This window comes from Globicephala melas, chromosome 4, assembly GCF_963455315.2.
Source record: "Globicephala melas chromosome 4, mGloMel1.2, whole genome shotgun sequence".
In the NCBI taxonomy this organism is placed as follows: domain Eukaryota; kingdom Metazoa; phylum Chordata; class Mammalia; order Artiodactyla; family Delphinidae; genus Globicephala; species Globicephala melas.
In genome coordinates this window covers 118406504-118424437 of record NC_083317.1, presented here as the reverse complement: position 1 = coordinate 118424437, position 17934 = coordinate 118406504, and the positions used below count along the sequence as shown (strand labels likewise).

Below are 17934 nucleotides of genomic sequence, written 5' to 3'. Positions count from 1 at the left end.
GCAACCACCAAAGAAGTGTTGATGCCAGTAGCATCTCTACTGTCAAGACTTTTTCCTAAGTTAGAAAAGACACCTGCTTCTCTCTAACTCTTCTGGCTTAACAGTTCAGGTCAATTCATATCCACTAAGGATTGGACCTAAACTGACTGCCCAGAAGTGTTAAGACCCCCCCCCCCCCAGATATCAGACACACCTTCTGCACTATTTCTCATTCTCCTCTATCTTCAACTCCTTCTCCCAAACCTCGATCCCTGGCTTCTTAAGGGGACCAGCTTTGGACAAGCTTCGTATATTCAGAAGAATTTGTAAACTGTTTAAGAAGTGACTTTTCAACTGGTCCTTACCTTTTTTAAACGAATCCAGGTTTTTTTCAATTAACCTGACCCACTTTAATCACTCATTATTCCACAATCACAAAGTCAATTCATACTGAAAATATTTTCTTAGATAACAGAAAATTAGAAAATTCTAGAGTAACAAGGCAATCTTTGCTTTGAAATTCTTTCAAGCTTTTAATGAATTATTTTAAATATTTTCTCACCAACTCTGTTTTTTTTTAAACATCTTTATTGTAGTATAATTGCTTTACAATGGTATGTTAGTTTCTGATTTATAACAAAGTGAATCAGCTGTACATACATATATCCCCATATCCTCTCCCTCTTGCATCTCCCTCCCACCCTCCCTATCCCACCCCTCTAGGTGGTTACACAGCACCGAGCTGATCTCCCTGTGCTATGCAGCTGCTTCCCACTAGCTATCTATTTTACATTTGGTAGTGTATATATGTCCATGCCACTCTCTCACTTCATCCCAGCTTACCCTTCCCCCTCCCTGTGTCCTCAAGTCCATTCTCTACATCTGCGTCTTTATTCCTGCCCTGCCCCTATGTTCTTCATAACCACTTTTTTTTAGACTCCATATTTATATATTAGCATACAGGATTCGTTTTTGACTTTCTGACTTACTTCACGCTGTATGACAGACTCGAGGTCCAACCACCTCACTACAAACAACTCAATTTCGTTTCTTTTTATGGCTGAGTAATATTCCACTGTATATATGTGCCACATCTTTTTTTTTTTTTACATCTTTAATGGAGTATAATTGCTTTACAACGGTGTGTTAGTTTCTGCTTTATAACAAAGTGAATCAGCTATACATACACATATGTTCCCATATCTCTTCCCTCTTGTAGCTCCCTCCCTCCCACCCTCCCTATCTCACCCTTCTAGGTGGTCACAAAGCACTGAGCTGATCTCCCTGTGCTATGCGGCTGCTTCCCACTGCTATCTATTTTACGTTTGGTAGTGTATATACGTCCATGCCACTCTCTCTTTGTCCCAGCTTACCCTTCCCCCTCCCCATATCCTCAAGTCCATTCTCTAGTAGGTCTGTGTCTTTATTCCCATCTTACCCCTAGTTCTTCATGACCATTTTTTTGTTTTGTTTTTTTCTTAGATTCCATATATATGTGTTAGCATACGGTATTTGTTTTTCTCTTTCTGACTTACTTCACTCTGTATGACAGACTCTAGGTCCATCCACCTCACTACAAATAACTCAATTTCATTTCTTTTTATGGCTGAGTAATATTCCATTGTATATATGTGCCACATCTTCTTTATCCATTCAACCGATGATGGACACTTAGGTTGCTCCCATCTCCGGGCTATTGTAAATAGAGCTGCAATGAACATTTTGGTACATGACTCTTTTTGAATTATGGTTTTCTCAGGGTATATGCCCAGTAGTGGGATTGCTGTGTTGTATGGTGTTCTATTTTTAGTTTTTTAAGGAACCTCCATACTGTTCTCCATAGTGGCTGTACCAATTTACATTCCCACCAACAGTGCAAGAGGGTCCCCTTTTCTCCACACCCTCTCCAGCATTTACTGTTTGTAGATTTTTTGATGATGGCCATTCTGACTGGTGTGAGATGATATCTCATTGTAGTTTTGATTTGCATTTCTCTAATGATTAGTGATGTGGAGCATCCTTTCATGTGTTTGTTGGCAGTCTGTATATCTTCTTTGGAGAAATGTCTATTTAGGTCTTCTGCCCATTTTTGGATTGGGTTGTTTGTTTTTTTGATATTGAGCTGCGTGAGCTGCTTGTAAATTTTGGAGATTAATCCTTTGTCAGTTGCTTCATTTGAAAATATTTTCTCCCATTCTGAGGTTTCTCTTTTTGTCTTGTTTATGGTTTCCTTTGCTGTGCAAAAGCTTTTAAGTTTCATTAGGTCCCATTTGTTTATTTTTGTTTTTATTTCCATTTCTCTGGAAGGTGGGTCAAAAAGGATCTTGCTGTGATTTATGTCACAGAGGGTTCTGCCTATGTTTTCCTCTAAGAGTTTTATACTGTATGGCCTTACATTTAGGTCTTTAATCCATTTTGAGTTTATTTTTGTGTATGGTGTTAGGGAGTGTTCTAATTTCATTCTTTTCCATGTAGCTGTCCAGTTTTCCCAGCACCACTTATTGAAGAGGCTGTCTTTTCTCCATTGTATATTCTTGCCTCCTTTATAAAAAATAAGGTGACCATATATGCGTGAGTTGATCTCTGGGCTTTATATCCTGTTCCCTTGATCTATATTTCTGTTTTTGTGCCAGTACCATACTGTCTTGATTACTGTAGCTTTGTGGTATAGTCTGAAGTCAAGGAGCCTGATTCCTCCGGCTCCGCTTTTCTTTCTCAAGATTGCTTTGACTATTTGGGGTCTTTTGTGTTTCCATACAAATTGTGAAATTTTTTGTTCTAGTTCTGTGAAAAATGCCATTGGTAGCTTGATAGGGATTTCATTGAATCTGTGTTTTGGATAGTATAGTCATTTTCACAATGTTGATTCTTCCAATCCAGGAACATGGTATCTCTCTCCATCTGTTCATATCATCTTTAATTTCTTTCATCAGTGGTCTTTTGTATCCTTAGATAGGTTTATTCCTAGGTATTTTAATCTTTTTGTTGCAATTGTAAATGGGAGTGTTTCCTTAATTTCTCTTTCACATTTTCATCATTAGTGTATAGGAATGCAAGAGATTTCTGTGCATTAATTTTGTATCCTGCAACTTTACCAAATTCATTGATTAGCTCTAGTAGTTTTCTGGCAGCATCTTTAGGATTCTCTATGTATAGTATCCTATCATCTGCAAACAGTGACACTTTTACTTCTCCTTTTCTGATTTGGATTCCTTTTTTTTCTATTTCTTCTCTGATTGCTGTGACTAAAACTTCCAAAACTATGTTGAATAGTAATGGTGAAAGTGGGCAACCTTGTCTTGTTACTAATTTTAGTGGAAATGGTTTTCGTTTTTCACCTTTGAGAACAATGTTGGTGGTGGGTTTGTCATATGTGGCTTTTACTATGTTGAGGTAAGTTTCCTCTATACCTACTTTCTGGAGGGTTTTTATCATAAATGGGTGTTGAATTTTGTTGAAAGCTTTTTCTGCATCTATTGACATGATCATATGTTTTTTTTCCTTCAATTTGTTAATATGGTGTATTACATTGATTGATTTGCATATATTGAAGAATCCTTGCATTCCTTGATAAAACCCACTTGATCATGGTGTATGATCCTTTTAATATGCTGTTGGATTCTGTTTGCTAGTATTTTCTTCAGGATTTTTGCATCTATATTCATCAGTGATATTGGCCTGTTTCCTTTCTTTGTGACATCTTTTGCTGGCTTTGGTATCAGGGTGATGGTGGCCTCGTAGAATGAGTTTGTGAGTGTTCCTCCCTCTGCTATATTTTGGAAGAGTTTGAGAAGGATAGGTGTTAGCTCTTCTTTAATGTTTGATAAAATTCACCTGGGAAGCCATCTGGTCCTGGACTTTTGTTTGTTGGAAAATTTTTAATCACAGTCTCAATTTCAGTGCTTGTGATTGGTCTGTTTATATTTTCTATTTCTTCCTGGTTCAGACTCGGAAGGTTGTGCATTTCTAAAAATTTGTCCATTTCTTTCAGGTTGTCCATTTTATTGGCATATATTTGCTTGTAGTAATCTCTAATCATCCTTTGTATTTCTGCAGTGTCCATTGTTACTTCTCCTTTTTCATTTCTAATTCTATAGATTTGAGTTTTCTCCCATTTTTCTTGATGAATCTGGCTAACAGTTTATCAATTTTTTTTATCTCTCAAAGAACCAGCTTTTACTTTTATTGATCTTTGCTATTGTCTCCTTCATTTCTTTTCCATTTATTTCTGATCTGATCTTTATGATTTCTTTCCTTCTGCTAACTCTGGGTTTTTCTTGCACTTCTTTCTCTGTAATTGCTTTAGTTATAGGGTTTGGTTGTTTATTTGAGATGTTTTTTGTTTCTTGAGGTAGGATTGTGTTGCTATAAACTTTCCTCTTAGAACTCCTTTTGCTGCATCCCATAGGTTTTGGGTCATCGTGTTTTCATTGTCATTTGTTTCTAGGTATTTTTTGATTTCCTCTTTGATTTCTTCAGTGATTTCTTGGATATTAAGTAGTGTATTGTTTAGCCTCCATGTGTTTGTATTTTTTACAGAATTTTTCATGTAATTGATATCAAGTCTCATAGTGTTGTGTTCGGAAAAGATACTTGATATGAGTTCAGTTTTCTTAAATTTACCAAGGCTTGATTTGTGACCCAAGATATGATCTATCCTGGAGAATGTTCCATGAGCAATTGAGAAGAAACTCTATTCTGTTGTTTTGGGATGGAATGTCCTATAAATATCATTTAAGTCCATGTTTTCTTAAAGTCTCATTTAAAGCCTGTGTTTCCTTATTTATTTTCATTTTGGATAATCTGTCCACTGGTGAAAGTGGGGTGCTAAAGTCCCCAACTATGATTGTGTTAAAGTTGATTTCTCCTTTTATGGCTGTTAGCATTTGCCTTATGTATTGAGTGCTCTTATATTGGGTGCATAAATATTTGCAATTGTTATATCTTCTTCTTGGATTGATCATTATGTAGTGTCCTTCTTTGTCTCTTGTAATAGTCTTTATTTTAAAGTCTATTTTGTCTGATATGAAAATTGCTAGTCCAGCTTTCTTTTGATTTCCATTTGCATGGAATATCTTTTTCCATCCCCTCACTTTCAGTCTGTATGTATCCCTATGTCTGAAGTGGGTCTCTTGCAGACAGCATATATATGGGTCTTGTTTTTGTATCCGTTCATCCAGTCTATGTCTTTTGGTTGGGGCTTTTAATCCATTTACTTTTAAGGTAATTATCAATATGTATGTTCCTATTATCATTTTCTTAATTATTTTGGGTTTTTATTGCAGGTGTTTTCCTTCTCTTGTGTTTCCTGCCTAGAGAAGTTCCTTTAGCATTTGTTGTAAAGCTGGTTTGGTGGTGCTGAATTCTCTTAGCTTTGCTTGTCTGTAAAGGTTTTAATTTCTCCACTGAATCTGAATGAGATCCTTGCTGGGTACAGTAATTTTGGTTGTAGGTTTTTCCCTTTCATCACTTTAAATATGTCCTGCCACTCATGCTGGCTTGCAGAGTTTCTGCTGAACGATCAGCTGTTAACCTTATGGGGATTCCCTTGTGTGTTATTTGTTGTTTTTCCCTTGCTGCTTTTAATATTTTTTCTTTGTATTTAATTTTTGATAGTTTGATTAATATGTGTCTTGGCATATTTCTCCTTCGATTTATCCTGTATGGGACTCTCTGTGCTTCCTGGGATTGATTAACTATTTCCTTTCCCATGTTAGGGAAGTTTTCAACTATATTCTCTTCAAGTATTTTCTCAGTCCCTTTCTTTTTCTCTTCTTCTTCTGGGACCCCTATAATTCAAATGTTGGTGTGTTTAGTGTTGTCCCAGAGGTCTCTGAGACTGTCCTCACTTCTTTTCCTTCTTTTTTCTTTGTTCTGCTCTGCAGTAGTTATTTCCACTATTTTATCTTCCAGGTCACTTATCTATTCTTCTGCCTCAGTTATTCTGCTATTGATCCCTTCTAGAGAATTTTTCATTTCATTTATTGTGTTTTTCGGCATTGTTTGTTTGCTCTTTAGTTCTTCTAGATCCTTGTTAAGCGTTTCTTGTATTTTCTCCATTCTATTTCCAAGATTTTGGATCATCTTTACTATCATTACTCTGAATTCTTTTTCAGGTAGACTGCCTATTTCCTCTTCATTTGTTTGGTCTGGTGGGTTTTTGCCTTGCTCCTTCATCTGCTGTGTGTTTTTCTGTCTTCTCATTTTGCTTGACTTACTGTGTTTAGGGTCTCCTTTTTGCAGGCTGAAGGTTCATAGTTCTAGTTGTTTTTGGTGTCTGTCCCCAGTGGCTAATGTTGGTTCAGTGGGTTGTGTAGGCTTCCTGGTATAGGGGACTGGTTCTTGTGTGCTGGAGGACGAGGCTGGATCTTGTCTTTCTGGTGGACCACATCTGGTGATGTGTTTTGGGGTGTCTGTGACCTTATTATGATTTTAGGCAGCCTCTCTGCTAATGGGTGAGATTGTGTTTCTGTATTGCTAATTGTTTGGCATAGGGTTTCCAGCCCTGTAGCTTGGTGGTCATTGAGTGGAGCTGGGTCTTAGTGTTGAGATGGCGATCTCTGGGACAGCTTTCACCATTTAATATTACATGGAGCCAGGAGCTCTGTGGTGGGCCAGTGTCCTGAACTTGGCTCTCCCACCTCAGAAGGCACAGGTCTGACACCCGGCCGGAGCACCAAGACCCTGTCAGCCACACGGCTCAGAAGAAAAGAGAGAAAAGAAGAAAGAAAAAATATAAAATAAAATAAAGTTATTAAAATTAAAAATTTAAAATAATTATTAAAAATAAAAAATTAAAAGTAATTAAAAAAAGGAAAAAAGAAAGAAAGAAAGAAGAGAGCAACCAAACGCAAAAACAAATCCACCAATGAGAACAAGTGCTGAAAACCTCACTAAAGGGGCTTCCCTGGTGGCGCAGTGGTTGAGAGTCCACTTGCCGATGCAGGGGGAATGGGTTCGTGCCCTGGTCCGGGAAGATCCCACATGCCGTGGAGCGGCTGGGCCCGTGAGCCATGGCCGCTGAGCCTGTGCGTCCAGAGCCTGTGCTCCGCAACGGGAGAGGCCACAACAGTGAGAGGCCTGTGTACTGCAAAAACAAAAAAAAACCTCACTAAAACAAACAAAGAAAAAAACAGACAGATCCCTAGGACAACTTGTAAAAGCAAAGCTATACAGACAAAATGACATAGAGAAGCATACACATACACACTCTGAAAAAGAGAAAAAGGAAGAAAAAATAATATTGTTGCTCCCAAAGTCCGCCTTCTCAATTTGGGCTGGTTCGTTGTCTATTCAAGTATTCCACAGATGCAGGGTACATCATGTTGACTGTGGAGATTTAATCCGCTGCTCCTGAGGCTGCTGGGAGAGATTTCCCTTTCTCTTCTTTGTTCGCACAGCTCCCGGGGTTCAGCTTTGGATTTGGCCCCGCCTCTGCGTGTAGGTCGCCTGAGGGCGTCTGTTCTTCGCTCAGACAGGACGGGGTTAAAGAAGAAGCTGATCTGGGGGCTCTGGCTCACTCAGGCTGGGGGGAGGGAGGGGTACAGAATGCAGGGGAGCCTGTGTTGGCGGAGGCCAGGGTTACATTGCAACAGCCTGAGGTGCACCGTGTGTTCTCCCAGGGAAGTTGTCCCTGGATCACAGGACCCTGGCAGTGGCGGGCTGCACAGGCTTCTGGGAGGGGAGGTGTGGACAGTGACCTGTGCTTGCACACAGGCTTCTTGGTGGCGGCAGCAGCAGCCTTAGCATCTCATGCCTGTCTCTGGGCACTGATAGCCATGGCTCGCGACCATCTCTGGAATCCCCTCTCCTTGTTCACCCCGAAACAATGGTCTCTTACCTCTTCGGCAGCTCCAGACTTTTCTCCGGCCTCCCTCCCGGCTAGCTGTGGTGCACTAGCCCCTGCAGGCTATGTTCACGCCGCCAACCCCAGTCCTCTCCCGGCGCTCGGACCGAAGCCCAAGCCTCAGCTCCCAGCCCCGCCCGCCCCGGCGGGTGAGCAGACAAGCCTCTCGGGCTGGTCAGTGCCGGTCGGCACCGATCCTCTGTGCGGGAATCTCCCCGCTTTGTCCTCTGCACCCCTGTTGCTGCGCTCTCCTCTGCGGCTCCGAAGCTTTCCCCGTCCGCCACCCGCAGTCACCGCCAGTGAAGGGGCTCCTAGTGTGTGGAAACTTTTCCTCCTTCACAGCTCCCTCCCAGAGGTGTGGGTCCAGTCCCTATTCTTTTGCCCCTGTATTTTCTTTTCTCTTTTGCCCTACCCAGGTACGTGGGGAGTTTCTTGCCTTTTGGGAGGTCTGAGGTCTTCTGCCAACATTCAGTAGGTGTTCTGTAGGAGTTGTTCCATATGTAGATGTATTTCTGATGTATTTGTGGGGAGGAAGGTGATCTCCGTGTCTCACTCCTCCGCCATCTTGAAGGTCTCACCTTAAGCTATTGAGAATGTATTTGGTCTTAGCCTGCAAACAATAAACTGCAACATATATTTGTGAATTAAAAGACTTCTTCCAGATGAAATCTTTTAAGTATGTTTACAGAAAATATAACACAATAAATTTATGCTTAATGTAAAATGGTCAAACAGTACAGAAATATTAAAGTAAAAATAAGTTATTCTTCACCCTTTCTCTTAATCCAATCTTCTCTCTGCACAGAAGAGCAATGTTTATGGGTTGGTAAATGTCCCACAGGCCTTTTTCATGCATATGTACACAAACATACAACTCTATAAAGTATGCACATTTTTCTGTCTTGAAGATCTTTCCACGTCACCCTATATAGTTTCATTACTATTAACAGGCATACAGCACAATAATTCAATTATCTTCTTATTGCTACATACTTACTGGAAAAAACTTAATATTATAAAAATACCATAAATAAACAGTTTTGTCCAGCTATGAGGATTTCTATAGGATACACTTACCAAGAGTTGCAATGCAAATGTGGTTTTAAAAAATTGTAAGTATTAAAGTTTTATAATGATTCTGATATTTCCAGTAGGCACAGAGGCTCTTATTGGAATTTTAATATATGTTCAGTCACTGAATTTTAAGAGGGCTATAAGGAGATTTAAGGAAGTGGTTTAGGGAAGATGACAACAGTAATTAAATAAATACAGAATGAGCTCTTTGGAGATAAGTTGGGAGTAATGGCAGTTTAGTCACAGAAGAGAAGGCTGTTTTAGGATGCTGCCCATTTTTTTTTTTCACTTCTGCAGAAATTCCAATTGTAGATTTACATTTCAGTAACTGAAATCAACCAGATGTGGTGAACACTTCATTGTTATACTTTTGCTTATATCCTAGGACTAAGTAGAAATGGGCGTTATAAAACCTCTGATTTTTGAAGTCTGAAAATGGAATAGGCATCTGCATTTTTTATGAGACCCATGAGTTATTTTTTTCCCCATTTATGTTCCCACTGCTTTATTGGTGCTAGTTTTCAACATAAATCACATCCCTATAAGAATTTACAGAGATAAATGTAAGACTCAATATTCTCTCCCAGAAACACTGATAGTTCCCCTCTGAACTCTTGCGGTTCTGGTTTATCCCACTCACATATCTCTCATGAAAGACTTTGGAATTTATCTGGGCACTGTCTCGTCTCCTTTAAGAGATTTTAGACATCTTAGTGGAAGGGAAAAAGTTTTGTTTATCTTTGTGTCCTGCCCAACATTTGGCACAGTTTTTCATGTACAAACAATGCCCAGTAAATATTCTTATGAATAATTAGCGGATAAAAGGTATGTTTGCCCCTGGGCACAAGGTCACTCAGAAAACCTAACACTGTTATGAGAAATATGATTTAAGGAACGGTCTGAATGATAGGGAATCAGGATCACTTTCTCACACAGGAAGGACAGTATCATTTTATGAAAATCCTTTTTAGTGTGAAGGGAAAGTGGTATAAAAATCATCAAAAAAATGTAAAACAAGCTTCTCTAGAAAATTCCATTGGTTCTGTATATACAGTATTCACACATTATAGGATGTTATGATCAATTTTCTGCGATTCTCTTATTCTGTACTTTCTAATGAGAATTTTTGATGTTTACCAAAATATTTTTTTTAAAATGGTTAATTAGAAAAAAATTTTGAGTTATTATTCTCTAAAGAAAGAACATGGTGTACTTTGAAGCTGAGTTAAGGCATAAGCACAAAGGAATAGTATAAGCTAGAGTCTGCCTCTTAGATTACCTAACATTGCTACCAAAAATAAAATGGATACATTAGCATTAGCTAGGAACATAGAGACAGAAATAGCTTTCAATAGACATTTACAGCAACACCTTTCTTTCTCATATCAAGGTTTTCTTTTTTCCCATCAATTATTGGGCTAATTCAAGAGAACTTTACTTTGATAGGGCTTTGATGATATTGCAGTATCTTGTAACAATATCATTCAAGAGTCTGAAGTGGTTCACAGAACTCAGGGAAACACTTGTGTGTGCCTGCTTATTAAAGGATGCGATAAAAGATACAGATGCACAACCAGATGATGAGATACATAGACAAGGTCCAGGAGGGTCCTGAGTGTCGGAGCTTCTATTTCCATGGAATTAGAGTGCATTATCCTTCTGATGGGGATGTGTTCACCAACCTTGAAGCTCTCTGAATCCCATACTCTGGGGATATTATAGAAGCTTGATCACAATACATGATCGATCATTAACTCCATTTTCAAATCTTCTCTGTTCTCAAAAGAATGGGGGCATAATTTTATCGTAATTTTCTTGTTTGACGTAAATTAGTCATAGTCTAGGTCAATTTTTGATGTCGTTCCTCATGCTCTTTGGTAAACTAAACAGAGATTCCTTTTTTTTTTTTTTAAGAGTGAAAATTCATATCCTGGCGTCTCCCTCAGAGAGGAAGGGAGGGCATGAGTGTTGATTGTCATGTACATCCTTGTGGTCACTGCTGGAAGAGAGTTAAGGAGGTATGTGTGTGCAGCCTCCAGTCTTGGCACATCTGCGACCTTTTCTGCAAATGGATGGTGCAGGGATGGTGTGATTCCCGGGAGTCTTACTGGTCTTTTTTTTTTTTTTTTTTTGCGGTACGCGGGCCTCTCACCGCTGTTGCCTCTCCCATTGCGGAGCACAGGCTCCAGACGCGCAGGCTCAGCGGCCATGACTCACGGGCCCAGCCGCTCCGCGGCATGTGGGATCTTCCCGGACCGGGGCACGAACCCGTGTCCCCTGCTTCAGCAGGCGGACTCTCAACCACTGCGCCACCAGGAAAGCCCAAGCCGAAGTGTTTTAGACAAATAATTACTTTTTCTCGTATAATCTGTTTGCTTGTTGATGGGCATTTGACTTGTTCGTACTTCTGGGCTATTAATAATGAATAATGTTGCTATGAATAACAACTCTGGAAACTGACTAAAAATCATTGGATTGTTCACTTAAAATGGGTAAATGTAATAGTATGTAAATAATCCCTCAATAAAGCTGTTTTTTTTAAAAGGCTAGTTTTAAATACAGCTAGATTATACAGCTCTAGTTGATTATTTGCAAGATGTCAAGAAGACTTTCTTGTCCCAGTGTATCTTGCTCACTTACCTTTATCAATATCTGACATTTCACCATTAGAGACTTCTTGTTTGGGTTATGAACTTAATCATACTTGAGATGACATTGGGAAGGATAACACGTGAAAGCTAATCACTTTGTTGTGGGAGGTACAATCAATGATATACAACTGAATTAAAAATATATATTTGTCTTTCTATGTCTAGCTTACTTCACTTAGTATGATAGTCTCTAGGTCCATCCATGTTGGCACAAATATCATATGATATAGCTTATATGTGGAATCTAAAAAAAGGGTACAAATGAACTTATTTACAAAAGAGAAATAGACTCACAGACACAGAAAACAAACTTATGGTTACCAAAGGGGAAAGAGGAGAAAGGACAAATTAGGAATTTGGGATTAAAATATATACATTACTCTATAGAAAACAGATAACCAACAAGGACCTACTGTATAGCACAGGGAATGATACTCAATATCTTGTAATAACCTATAATGGAAGAAAATGTAAAAAAAAGACTATATATATATTTATATATATTTATAACTGAACCACTTTACTGTACACCTGAAACTCATACAACATTGTAAATCAACTCTATTTCAATAAAAAATGTTTTAAAAAGAAAAAAATATAATTGGGTAGAGTCTAAGGGATAACTTTGCAGGATGCTGGTTGGGGTAGAATATGAAAAGGGTGAAATAAAGGTCCAGAGCAGGGGAAATTCTCAGGAAGAGAAGCTGTAGATTGGGTACCACAGAGGAGGTCCCAGGGAAGCAGAGAGACACTGGAAGCCCTGGGGAGGGTGCGTCCAGCTTGTGCATCCACCATTCCAAAATGGTGCTAAGAGGTTGCTCTCCTTCCTGAGCTTTGCCCTGCTTTATAATTTAGCTTAACTCTTTCCCCGGGTACTAAAATCACAGTGCTTACATCCATAAGTATTTACAAAAGAATACCGGAGTCTCACAGTGAAACAGTAGGTTCTGGCAGCCTACTGGTGATGATCAGATTCACAGACCCAAAGAGATGTAAACTATTAGAGCAGTATTGTGGAGAAAGCTAGCTTTTGGGTAATCTTAGAAAAAAGGAAACAGGATGTCATAATGAAAAGCAACATTTTAAGTTTTATGTTACGTTTGAATTCCTAAGAGTTACTGTTGATTGCAAACGGGGCAAATATTCCAGTAGTATAATTCTTTTGACTGTATAGTGAATTATGTCCCAAACAACAGTGTTTTTGATGACATTTGTTAATGTTGATTGTGGTATTTTTTTTAAGGTCAGAATTTCTGTTCAGGCCAATTTGTTACTGAAGTTGCCGTCTCACAGCCACCTGTTTTGTGATAGATTATTTTCACCCAGCACAAAGAAAGTCATCTCTAAATACTTAGCTATAAGCCTCAAGCTTTCTAATCTTCTATATTCAGTATGTCTGGGTTTTGATTAATAATTCTAAACCAAGCACGAGAGATAGTAGTAGACAGAGAATTACTCTTATACAAGTCTCTCTGTTATTATTTCATTGGAGCTTAATAAGGATGGGGCCAGTCGATGAGTTATTCATGTAATGCAGGGAAAAGCTGTCACTCCAGTCCCTGGACCCCCGCAGAATTCCACAGATTTTACCAAAATGTTTTATAGATTTCTATTTTTTTAACTTAAAAATATGGAAGACTTGAATGAAATGGATAGGTCTCCTTCAAGAGTCAAAAAATATTCAATTTCATTGCTCAGCATGTAACATTTTTTTCTTTGTATTTCAAATTATATTGTGAAAGTAAATCTCCATGTCTTTTTAATACAAAACTTAGTGTTGTACATTGAAAAAAATCATACATCAGCTTTCTGTGATTATGCTTTCATTTTTAATAAATAACTTTTCTAATGCTCTATTAGTAGCACATTTTAATTTTATTTCATAAGGAAGGTAACATTTAAGATAATATTTCTTTCCTGACTATGAGGAATGAGGAATCTATGCAAATACAGAGAAATTACATCACAGGTGTTTTGGCCTCTTGTACCTAAATACCTTCTTGCAAAGAATGCTGTCAGGATAACTCTAAAGGCTAAGTGTGACTTGCTGAAATATTTATCTGAGGCCTGATTGGAACCCTATTGGAAAATAGCATCATGCCAGGAAGAGGGCCCATAAAAACACTAATTTCCTTAGAGATGATTTGTAGTAATGCATTGATCACTGTATTGTATATAAGAAACAAGTGAAGAATTTTTTGCATTTGATGATGGATAATATCTTATAAATATGTCGAAGTCAATTTGTGGGATCTAGAATTTTTAATTAATCCAAACATATCTAGAATGTGCTCTCAAGTCCACATTACCGTAATCTACCAATAGAAAGGCTATTAGACAAATACAACTCCTGTAGTTACAATTTTTTAAAATAAAAATGACTCTCGGTAGTTGCTAAAGACAAAGGCAATTCAGGTGACAGATCAAGAAAGTGAAAGGATAATGCAGTAGGTGTCATGTAAATAGTAACACTAAAAGCTAGCATTATTGAGCCTTAGCTATGTGGTAGGACTGTTCTAAATATTTCACATGGTTTTTTTCACAGTTAATATTATAAAGGACTTGAGGTAGTTACAACTTTATAAAGGGTACCAGATTTTTGCAGATGGGGCAATTAAGCAAGAATGTCATTAGAGAACACATAGTGTGGCAAATACTAGGATTGCCTGCCCAATATTTATATCTGCCACCAGAACCCCTATTGCAGTGATGTTCTCAGATGCATGTAATGGATCATTATTGGTCTAAATCTAGGGCCAGGAAACTTACTGTGAAGGATCAAATAGTAAATATTTTAGGCTTTGTGGGCCAGGAGTTTTATCTTGCAATTACTACTCATCTTTGTGATTGTAGCATGAACGCACCTATATATAAAAAAGAATGTGTGTGGTTGTTCCAATAAAACTTTATTTATAAAAACAGACAGCAGGCAGCATTTGACCCATGAGAGTGGGATGTAGTTTGCTGACTCCTGGTCTAAACCAATCATGACCATTCTGTTTCTCATTTTTCAGCCTCCGGTGCTGTGATTTTGTGATAAACTCAGATAAATGAAAGACAGTATCTACTGGGAGTGTGGTGAGACCTATACAACTGGCATTACCCTTCTCTCTTTCCTTCTTTTTTCTGATTTTAGTGCTTTGCTGGGGCAAAAAGTTCCCATTTTATGACCATGAAGTAACAAGGCAGTATGTTAAGAATGGAAGAACAGATAGGGAGTTTCCCTATGGCAAAGTTGAGGCCCTGGACAATTGCCTGCAGCTTCCTGTCTTTGGACTTACTCTTATACGAGAAAAAGTAATTATTTGTCTAAAACACTTCGGCTTGGGCTTTCCTGGTGGCGCAGTGGTTGAGAGTCCACTTGCCGATGCAGGGGACACGGGTTCGTGCCCCGGTCCGGGAAGATACCACATGCCGCGGAGCGGCTAGGCCTGTGAGCCATGGCTGCTGAGCCTGCGCGTCTGGAGCCTGTGCTCCGCAACGGGAGAGGCCACAACAGTGAGAGGCCTGTGTACCACAAAAAAAAAAAAAATAATAAAACACTTCGGCTTTATTGTTGTTAGTTGCAGAGGAAGGGAATTCTGACACATTTCTCCAGAAATTCGAATTTAAATGCAAAATCCTAGAGAGTTAAATTATTCAGTGTTGTAATTTTTCAAAGAACAATGATATTTTTGCATTTTAAAATATGGTGATCTACATTTTGAGCACACATGAACCTACAATTTCTAATTTTAGAGATCATGAATTTATCCTTTGTACAGAGTACAAATTACTCTTTAACAGACCTCAACATTTTCTGAAAGTGCTTAAAGTCTCATTCTCATCCTTTGTCTCACTGGTGGTTCTCAAACTTTTGAGAGTGTACAAAGTATTGAGAGCTTATTAAACGTTCAGGTACCTGAGTTCCATTGCAAAAGTTTCTGACATTGCAGGGTTGTACATAAGTCTGGGTTTTAAGTAATTACTCCCAGTGATTGTGAAACAGGACCTTGAGAAACACTGCTCTAAGCCCTAGACTAATTTCACTGGGTAAGAAGAGCCAGGGTGGTGGTAATTTTTATAGATAGATGTATTGACAAAAATCATGACTCTGAGACCTCTCTCTTAGTTCCCACCAACAACCAAACGTCTGTCTTACACTAATAGCTTTTAAATGGAATTACTTTTTAGTTGACTGGCAGCTTGATTCAGTGGGATACTTGGTTCTTTTTGTTGGTTGAATAGTGTTGAGTGATATCCAGTAGATTCAGTCATGAAACAGCCATAGATGCTTAGGTTGCAAACACATGGGCGTGTTTTTCTGGCTTTGGTTAGGAAGCCTGTGTGGATGGTATCCAGTACTTTGAGCACAGTAGGTACACAATAAATATGTTGAGTAGATTGTAGTTTTTTATGGTAGAATTGGCTGAGATATAGGTTTCACCAACACTTGAACCTAAATTCTTTATGGTCATGAGCAGTCAATCATTCACCATGAACAGTACTCTCTGAGGTCCAGACATACCCTGTGGTGCTTAAGAACATACCTCAGAGCCAGATTTTGGCTCTATCTCTGAGTGACCTTGGGTAAGTTATTTAACCTCTCTGCAATTCAGTTTTCTCGTCTGCAATGAGAATGCTTCTAATTTTCCGAATTCGTGGGGTGGTTGTGAGGTTTAAATTAATTAATAGATGTAAAGCAGTCAGAAGAGTGCATAATATGCCCTTAGTAATGTTAGTAAATACTATATTTATATATAAACACCTACATTGCATCCAGGTAGATTGTAGGCCAAACTTATAAATACCATGCTTATCCAAAGTTTGAGTGGGAAATGTATTATCTAGTTTGCCAAGTTTCTACCATTCTCTTTTAGTTGTCTCTGTACCTTTCAGATATTTACACTGACTGCCTCATCACCGAAGACTGAAGTTTATGACCTTTGCTCATGACTTATTGTTATAGTGTAATTAATTTAAAAAGTATAATGGAAAAATTGATTGACCTACGTGCAGAAAGGGAGTTAATGAGTGTCAAAAATAAGTTGAAATATTCAAGATTCAGGATACAAGGAGCCCAACAAATGGGGTACTGTAATGGCAAATTCTAATGACAAGTCTTTAGTAGATTAATTAGCTAAGTTCTGTCTGAATTTAAGGAGAGAAATCATAGGGCCCCAATGATAACTCTGGTTCTAGCTTCTGGAGTCTTTTACATTTCAGCTCCCGTGTAACTTTTCAGCACCTCTCCCCTGCACACAGCAATTAGCTCAGTTTAACCTTGCAATTTTCTATTTCTGCACCTGGCATCTTTGCTCAAGAACACTCTTTTTACAGTGCTCCAAGCTGTCTTCCCCAGGGACGCTATTAGAAGGACTCTTTCTGTCCCCTAATATCTACAGCCTGGATCTGCAGATTTTAAATGTTCCTTATTTCTTCCTACTATGTGACTGTACAGTACAGTGGAAAGAATATGGGCTTTCAAGACAGAGAAAAGAAAGTTAGAACTATGTCTCATGTTTGTTGGATGACCTGTGGGGCTTAGTAACCTCATCTATAATGAATGTAATATAACCCCCCTCCCATTCAGAGTCACAGTAGTCATTGGAGATAATCTGTGGTCCTAGAAGGAGACGCTTCTCCCTGGTGACCCTAGTTTTGCTGCTGCTTCTCTGTCCCAGGTTAGCATGATGTTCAAGGCACACAAAGGCATGACTTGACCATCGGATTCATGATACAAGATGCAGGAGCCTCCTAACTTTGAGTTACCCCAATACTTGTTTTATTCTTATGCCAGTGTTAGTTCAAGGTAGGAGGCTAACAGGATGCATGACAATCTGTAGTTCTCAAAAAACACAATTCAAAGAGCTGCCTTAAACAAATGCCTGAAACGTGCCTCTGATTGATTCCGCGGCCGTCTCCCTCCCAGCAGATGTCCTGGCAGGGCAGGGAGTCTGGCCTGGACTACAAATGGCTTTCAACACACTCCTGTTTTATTGCCTCTTTGTCTGCATTGGGTAATGCCCAAATGAAGTTATCAGTAGGGAATAGGGGAAGTGAGAAGGTCAAGATAGGCAGGCTGCTGAGTGGCCTCTAAGTTCCAGGTAAGCGTTGTACTTCACATCTCAGCCTTATGTGTATATCATCAAGAATGGTGATTGGCATGTGATAAGTATACAATAGTTACCGGCAACTGTTATGCCATTTTTATTTCTTAGTGAGAGTTACCATTATTCATTTCTTTATACCCTGTATGTAGCACAGTGCTTTGAATGTAGCAGGGCCTTACTGTATTTGTTGTATTTGTTAAGTAACCATAAAAATCTAGTAAGGGGTTGGGAATAAAAGAAGGCACTGGGCATATAGAGGGCAGAAGATACAGCTGTGGAGAAGAAAGGGTCA

The 17934-nt window shown here is 38.8% G+C and overlaps 1 long non-coding RNA gene across 10 annotated transcripts in view; it reads left to right on the top strand.

The window, feature by feature from the left end:
• The window catches only part of LOC132597271 (uncharacterized), a 322871-nt gene that overhangs the window by 130166 nt on the left and 174771 nt on the right, over positions 1 to 17934 (top strand). For 2 of the 10 annotated variants that reach the window (XR_011377443.1, XR_011377444.1), the window contains one exon: positions 14565 to 14628. The exons of the other annotated variants lie outside the window; for them this stretch is intronic. This is a non-coding gene — a long non-coding RNA (uncharacterized lncRNA). The remainder of the gene's footprint in view (positions 1 to 14564; positions 14629 to 17934) is intronic. 10 annotated transcript variants of the gene reach the window in all.